Source organism: Athene cunicularia (genome assembly GCF_003259725.1).
Source record: "Athene cunicularia isolate RWA chromosome 7 unlocalized genomic scaffold, athCun1 chr7_part1, whole genome shotgun sequence".
Classification (NCBI taxonomy): Eukaryota; Metazoa; Chordata; class Aves; order Strigiformes; family Strigidae; genus Athene; species Athene cunicularia.
The window spans coordinates 26,267,357-26,275,373 of record NW_020799107.1 but is presented as its reverse complement, the minus strand read 5'-3'; positions in this window follow the sequence as shown (position 1 = coordinate 26,275,373).

The following is an 8,017-nucleotide window of genomic DNA, read 5'->3' as shown; positions in this document are numbered from 1 at the left end:
TACTAGTCTGTGTTGTTGCCTTGTGAAATTGATTCTGTGCTCTCTGCCTGGATTTGGCCTACTGATCAGTGATACTAATTGCTATAATCCAAATAAAGTAATTCTGAACAAAATATGTTGTTTTGTTACTGTTTAAAGAACAAAAGCAGGTACTTATAAATGTGAAATTAGGGCTGTATTTTTATTCATTTGTATATAATGTGTACCTTGCAGTTTACAAGATTTTTTTGGTATACATAACTTTTGAGCTCAAACAAAAGAATTAAGCAACCGGTACAAATGCTCTGCTCTTCACTTTTAAAAGACTATTCATAACAATGTGTTAACTGACTGTTAACATCCAAACTTACTTCCTCAAGGATCCTCAGTAGAATGCAGACTCTTTGTTCTCCTGTTATTTGTACTCTAGATGGTGATGGTTTTCTACAAAAACAAAATTATTTGAGTATTATGAATATACTGGAATGCTTAACTAATGCAACAGAATACTTCAGAGTTCATTTACTAAATATACTATGTCTGCTACCACGGCAACGTTCTTAGTATTTTTAACACTTCCTGAGAGAGATTTAAATACTGTGTCTAGATGCCATTAATTCTCATAAATAACAAGTTATAATCCTCTAATAGGAACTGGGGAGTAGTTGCAGAGTGAGTGCTGTTATTCTAGGCATATGCTTGTCATAAGATTGCACAACTACAGTGATTTTCTTGTTTGATTGCAGACGGGATGAAAAAATGTTGTCATGCCCAGCATGAGCACATGTCCTACGCATGATAGCTGTGATAGCACTACTGTGTAATTAAAAACTTGTACTTGAAATGTTAAGCTGTGAAGAGTGGTGCTGAGCTCCATTTGTGCCTTAGAATAACTTATTTCTGGTTATTTGTGTTTCCTTCTTGCATTTTGAAAACAGTATGTGTGGAAACAATTTTAGTTACCTAGAGCAACCTTAAAAAGTCTGAAAAGCATAAGGATTCTGTGTTTGTATGCTAATTAATTTCACAGTAGTATTTAAGTCTCATCTTAAAGCATTGGCAGTTCTTGACAAAAGACTTGAAGAATCTGTGCTGGTGTGCTGAGTATAAAATACAAATGTGTGAATATCTGTATGATTCAGTTTCATTTGTTATGGACCAAGCATTTCTGCAGTTGGGATTCATTTGATTCAAGCCACATGATTGCCTGGAACTTCCATTCAGTATCCAGTAGCTTTTAAATTCTGCTTCTCATCTCCTAAACAAATACTCTTCCACACTTGTCAGAAGACTTCTAAGTTTAAGACTTCTAAGATTACAGTGAGAGAATTAATAAAGATTCTGTAGTGGTTTCTGAAGGCTACCTTAAGGCGGTTGGAATTAAAAATGTGAATGGAAAACTTGAAACTCCTTTAATCCTGTTGGTCACTGATTTCTAGAATAATACTTTCCTTTACAGATGTGAAAGACCTTTAAGCTCTTCTTACATCTTCAGAAATTAGCTGGGTGTTAGTATTGTCAGAGATGTGCTTTTCTTTGATGTGCTGATATTTATAATGTGCTAATATTAGGGGACGAGATGTTACTGTCATACCTTAATTTTTCTAGTGTTTTAAGTAGATGCGTATTATTTCAATCTTCCACTGTAAAAGCATAATTCACAATATTTAGAAACACTTCCATATCTAGTTATCCTTGCACAAACTCTTGTGTCACAACAAACTGCCTCTCTAGATTTGATTAATTCTGTATAGTTTGTACATAAACATTTTACATTGCCTGGTACTACAGGAGGATGTTATTGGGAAATTCATTAGTGGAAGCTTTTGCAGAGGCTTACTCAGCTAAATTATGAACACTGAATTGCATTTTGTTCTGTCTTTTTGACTCCTGCTTCAGACAGTCTGCACAATCCTTCTGCAAACCATCTGTTATCACTTAAAAGTGTAATCACTTACAAGTGTACATTAAAAACTTTAACACTGACATTTTCTAGTTTGAACACTTGAACTTGCAGAATCATCTTTGCTGTGTAATCTACATTCAGCTTCTTGGGCACTACAATGAGTTAGTCTTACTCTAAGAACAGTGAGTGATAACCTGAAGAATACATATAGGCATTTCAGGTATCTTTAAAATTAGTTTTAAGTTGATGTCAATTTAAAGGTCAGCCCTTTGTTTCTTCTGCGTCTAGCCTGCCTGTGAAAAATTCAGTTGAGAGGATGTAGGAAGTTGAAGGCCCTCCATTCAGCCCAATACTAGGTTCCTTTTATGAAATCAGTTTGCCTTTTAGTTAAAGGTTTTTTTCAGATAAAATACCACCTCTTCACTTACTGGATAAGAAAAAGATACTGAGTGCTGATCTTCTCTACTAAATGACAGTCGATAAAAAGATGAGATGGAAGAAGAGGAGAGGTAATGGAGGATACAGAGCTACCACTGCGCTTTCCAGAGCATATCTGGGTTTTGACAAAACATGAAACTTGCTTCCTTTTTTCCCTTGGTATCCAGTAGTTGATTTGGTGAGGTGGGGGGTATTGTTTGGTTTGGGGTTTTTTGGTTTTGGTGTGTCTTTTAAAGGCAGAATAACAGCACTTAATGGAAATGCTGCAGTGTTTTGTCTGGTGTGCTGATGACATGAAGTCCCTTTCATTCTCTACCAGGTGTTTATTACATGATTATGGGGAGCTGGATGCACTGGCTTAGGTGCTCTGTTTAAATCCTCTGTTCCTCTGAATAAACTACTGGGAAAGTTACTGGTCTGAGTATTAAATGTGTTTCCTTACTCAGCTTTTTGGTGCAATTTAAATTAAGTAAACAAAGCACTTTAACCGTTCTGAATTTAGCAGAGTGGAACAGGGGGGAAAGCTTTCTTCTATCAGCAAGAAAATGGATGTGAAATTGGAAGTAAGACATTATGAGTTAGTATATTTCTGGAGTGACTGGAAAGTAGCAGTTGATATTGTCAAAGCCCTACCAGATGTGAACTGTGCAGTGTGAAAGTTTTTAATTTTTCTTCAAAAAGTACTGTCAAATCAAAGGCTATGTGGAAGCCTGCTCTAGGCATACAGGTGTGTACAAACATGGGGCAGATGTAAGCATTCATGGGCCAGTGTGCTCCAGTTTCCTGGTGGTACGGGACTGCAGATCAGGCCATAGCTTGCCAGATTTTTAAGAAATAAATTGCTGGTGGAAGAATGTGAAACTACTATATACTACTAGTGTTAAGCATATGATTTAAGTGTTTTAAACTGATACTTGTTAATGTAATAAACTACCATTCGAGTCCTGTTATATATAAATGAATAGAATAAATGTACTGTACAATGTGTTATATGCCCATTGAAGTTTTGTAATTCAGAATAACTTTTCAATAAAAAAAAGTCTGGTTTTGTATATTTTTATTCAAGCCTGTCTTTCTCATGCAAATAGGGTAGGCAATATTGCTGATTGGGACTACAGTCACTAAAAGTACTAGCCAGATTTGAAAGAAAGTGTAAGTCTTGGAAATTCCTGAAACTTGTGTCAGTGCTTGGTTTCAGACTGTCTACAGCATGTGCTGATCTCATGTCAGAGTAAATAAGGAGGAAGGTAGACACAGAAAATAAGGTGAAAACCTTGGAGACTAGGTTTTGCTAGTCTTGTGGACAGAATAACACTTTTCCATACACCCTTTTGTGGTTCCCCACATAATTAGGATGCTATCAGTCCAGTATTTTCAGTGTAAATTTGATGGGCAAAACCATCTGACTCTGGGCCCCTTTTTCAGATGCCCTGAAGCTAGGCTTCCTGGTTATAGAAGTTGATGAGTTGCTCGTCTGCTTAGTGCTACAAGGCTTATCACACACTTGCCTTTTAGGCTTGTATGACCTTAATTATTGGTGCCCCTTAACTATATGTGCTTGTACTGCAAATTAGTAATTTTGTAAGTGGAATTTAAAGGACTGAACCTCACAACAGCTTGTGTAAAGGTATTTGATAATCTATTTTAAAACTATTGCTTATGTGCCAAACGCATAATTGTTCTGCTTTGAGCTTCATACAGGCTACATGAGTTCATGCAGAACAATTATTTAAGTTGTGCTAACATTGCTTTGATATTATCCATAGGTGAGCTAGCAAGGCTGAATACTGAGTAAGTATATATAGGCTGCAGTTAACAAATGAGCTGCTATGTTCACAGTCTTTGTAAAGAACGTAAATCCTTGGCTACTTTTTTCTTAATGTCGGGGTTATGTTAAATTTTTGTGAATGACCACATGAGTTATTTGCATTATGGTGACTTTCATAATGTAGTCCTGTATTACATATGTACATATGCATGTGTTGCAGATGTGCATCCCAGGTCTAGCTTGTCCTAAACAGCATAGGAATAAAGATACTTTTAGTTCTGTATTTGGGGTGAAATGTGGCTGCTGCTGTGAAAAAGCTGATAAACCTGGTTCAGTAAGCACCTTGTCTTGCTAGGCTTCTGTGTATCCCGAAAAACCAAGAAGTCAGTGATTGATCAGGTTGTTTTGGGTTGGACTTTATTTTTTAAATGGTTGTGCATTTGTGTTTTCATAGTTTTCTACTCATTGGTTCTATTCCTTGTGAATCATCAGATTATTGGGGGAGGGGGGAAGCAATAGAATATATAATGGTAGCTTGTTTAGTTTCAGTATTTCATGCCTCCAAGTTGGATTAATCTTTCAGCTCTGGGTTTCAGAGGGCTGCTCTGGTCTATGCGAAGATAGTGAGAGGACCAAAAATCTGTTTTATAAAAGCTTCAGTAATTTAGGGAATATAGATACTTGAGAGTTCTGGATTTAATACTTGCGTTAATCTTGTGCATAAAGGCCATGAAAAATGAAAGTTGACACGTGTTCTGAGGTCACTATCTAGATGTCATTCCTTGTTTTAAGTAAATAATGCAAAGAAAGAATGCTAATGTTTGTCTGCTGCACCTGTTGTAATAATAATAAAGTAAAAAATGTTTTGATACAGATTTATGAGGCTACAGCTGAAATTAGAATTTGTGTGGACTGTTTGTGTGTTAAAGAACTTTAGATCTGTGCTTCGCTTAGCGCTCTGACTATACATGTTGTTTCTCTCATGGCTTCCTGAAGGATATTGTGGAGTTGGTATCATTCTAGTAACTTTGTGCTAGCATTCTCTAAATCTTTTATGTGTCTACTTCCATTTAGGTATTATTTTAACCAGATAAATACTTTTTGAAAAAGAGAGAAGGCCAAAGAGGCAGGGTTCAATTTTAATCCAGAATTTTATTAAATTATGATTGAAGCTACCTAACGGAATGTTGCGTGCCACACACCCCCACACCCCCCCCATCTTGTATGATTGGGTGAATAGTATTTGGGAAGGCTAAGCTAGAGTGGAAGGTGGAACACTGGCCTTTCTGGGTAAGGAATTGTAAATTTTTACATTTTATAGGTTAGATTACAAAGAGTACTTGTATTGAGTAAGGTTGTAGTTTGTAAATAGTCATGTTGGGACTGAGATATAGAAGCTCCTCACTTTTATAGTTATTCTTCAGGTATTTAAGTTATGAAAGGGTAACTGCTATCTATGTAATTTACTAACAGAGAATAATTGCCTGAATGTTCTTATAATAAATACTAGACGTTTTTAAATAACTTTATAGCCACCCAGGATATTCTGTTATTTTGCTTTCTTGCGTAACTGTTTTGGGTGAGACAAACATAGTTCCTTATCTGCCATTTATAATCGGGTTTCTGAATTAGAACGAGGAGCCAGGGCTTAGAGAAACTGTCTTAGAATGAAAGCTGTAGGTAAACTGTCCATGTTACAATCTGTATCCTTAGTATTACAATATCGTACTAGTTACCTTTCTTCTGAGATATGAGATCCAGTAATATGATCACCTAAAAGCAAGCACTAATTTTAAGACTTTTAGTATCATCTCTGTTGTAGCCCTATATATCCTCATTGTGTGAAGTGCCTGATTATTTGGCACTACTCTTGCTTCTAATACAGCATCCTTATTGTTTTCACAAGTTACAGATTTCTTGCAGAATCTCTTCTAACTGCTCCTTTACCTTTCTTTAAGCTTGCTACCTCAGCAAGGATGATGTGTTTTTTCCCCTCTATGCATTTTTAAAGAAAAACAACTTTGATGTCTTCAACTTTAGATCAATTATTGTAATGTTAGAAAAAAACTATTCATACGTCAGACAAAATGACATCGTGAAAAGAAACATAAATGCTACTCTAGAATTGAAACTACTGGATTCTGGTACGTGTATATGTAAACTTTCTGAAGAATGGGATATAGCTTACTGTACGTTGGAATCCTGCCTTGGATTCAGGTTTCCAGAGGCTATCATCACGCAAAAGCTAAATAAGACCGGACTTACTCCTAGCAGTGAAACATAAGAGCCATAATATTATTTGTCCCATTACCTGAGTAATGCTTTGTTGATATCTAGAACTAAATGTAGTAAGATGTCGATGTTGGATTTGGAATGTGCCTTGTTCTTACACATACCTACTTAGTCATTTTCTGTCAAGCAGAATTAATTTTAAACATTAAGATGCTGCAGGTCATCTTTCTCCCTTTACTTGTTTTTGCAGTTGCACATTTTTGTGAAGAAGTGAGATCTTTCTGCTGTCTTTGAGAGAACTCCAAAATGGGACTCTGTGTACAAAACTTGTCCCAATTTACGACTCACTAAAGAATCATTTCACTGTCTTTATACCTAGAGTTCAGGCATTGTGCATCCAGAGTAGCCAACCACAGAATTCTTGAGTTTTGTTCTACTCTAGTGTATGGGTAGTGACAGCATTGTATATACCAAGAAAAGATAAATTCCAACTGAAAGACAGTAATATTTGTATATAAAAATGTCTCCACGTGGAAGGGGAACTGTGCAGTCTTGATCAACTCCAATATGTAGCATCTGGCAGGAAAATGCCACATAAGTGAGCACCACTGTAATAGTTTCATGCATTTTTTTAGTGAAAATTGTTAACTGTATGCCTGGTAAGTTACAGATGCTCTCTGTCAACAGCTGCCAAAAATTCAGCGTATGATTTTACAGACCTTCACTGAAATGCAGAAGAGCCTAAATTGATGTAGTTCGTTGAGTTACTTGGAAGTGTAAAGGACAGGCTTGTGTTTGGAAGGTTATCTGTTTTTTCCAGCTGTATCCACCAAAGGTACCTCTCTACAAACCTTGCCTTATCTCTGTCCCTTGACAACCACAGCTTCAGCACCACTACTACTAAGGGCTACTGCTGAGCAGGGATTTTCAATGTTTGGACAAACATGTAGACAATTATCAATTTCAGGTACTTAAGTTATATGATTTGACTGTTTTTACTAAAACATGATACAGAACATCAAGCGATAATATTGTTCTGAGTACATAGGATGCTTACTTTTGAAACACTGTAAATCATTAATTGGTTAACTCGCATCTGCAGCAAGACTGGATCATTTAAAGTCCATTGTAGAGTCTGGTGTTTGAAACTTATGGGGAACTGCTGTGGTACCCTCTCTGTGCCCCCGGCCAGTGTGGCTAACCAGGTCAGGGCATATAGTCCAGTGAGGCTGTGGCAGTGTAAGATGAAGACGTGGGCTGTAGTTACAGTGGTTGGAAAAAAAACCAAAAAAACCCAACAAACTAAAAGCCTGTGTTCCTATTTCAGCCTTAATTACTGTCTTAGTAGTAGGTCCAGGTTGGGAGAGGTTTCTTGGGAGCTTTACCTTCCTCTGCTCACCGGTGTCCTGGCCACAGGTGCTTACTGCTGCCGCTTCCGTCCCCTTGAGCAGGAGGCGGTTTCCCTTTCCCCCTCCCTCGGGGGAGAGCTACCACCCAGGAGCCCGCAGCCTGAAGGTGAGGCAGGGCAGGGAGACAACCCCGTTTGCCTCCCGTCTCGGCGGGACTGGCGGTCGGGGCGATCCCTGGGGAAGCGCCTCAGCGAGGCCGCCGAGGCGGCGCCTGAGGGAGCGCGCGCTCGGGAGGCGCCAACGGCCGGCGCGGGGCGCCGAAGGAGTTAACGGCCGTTCCGCCGC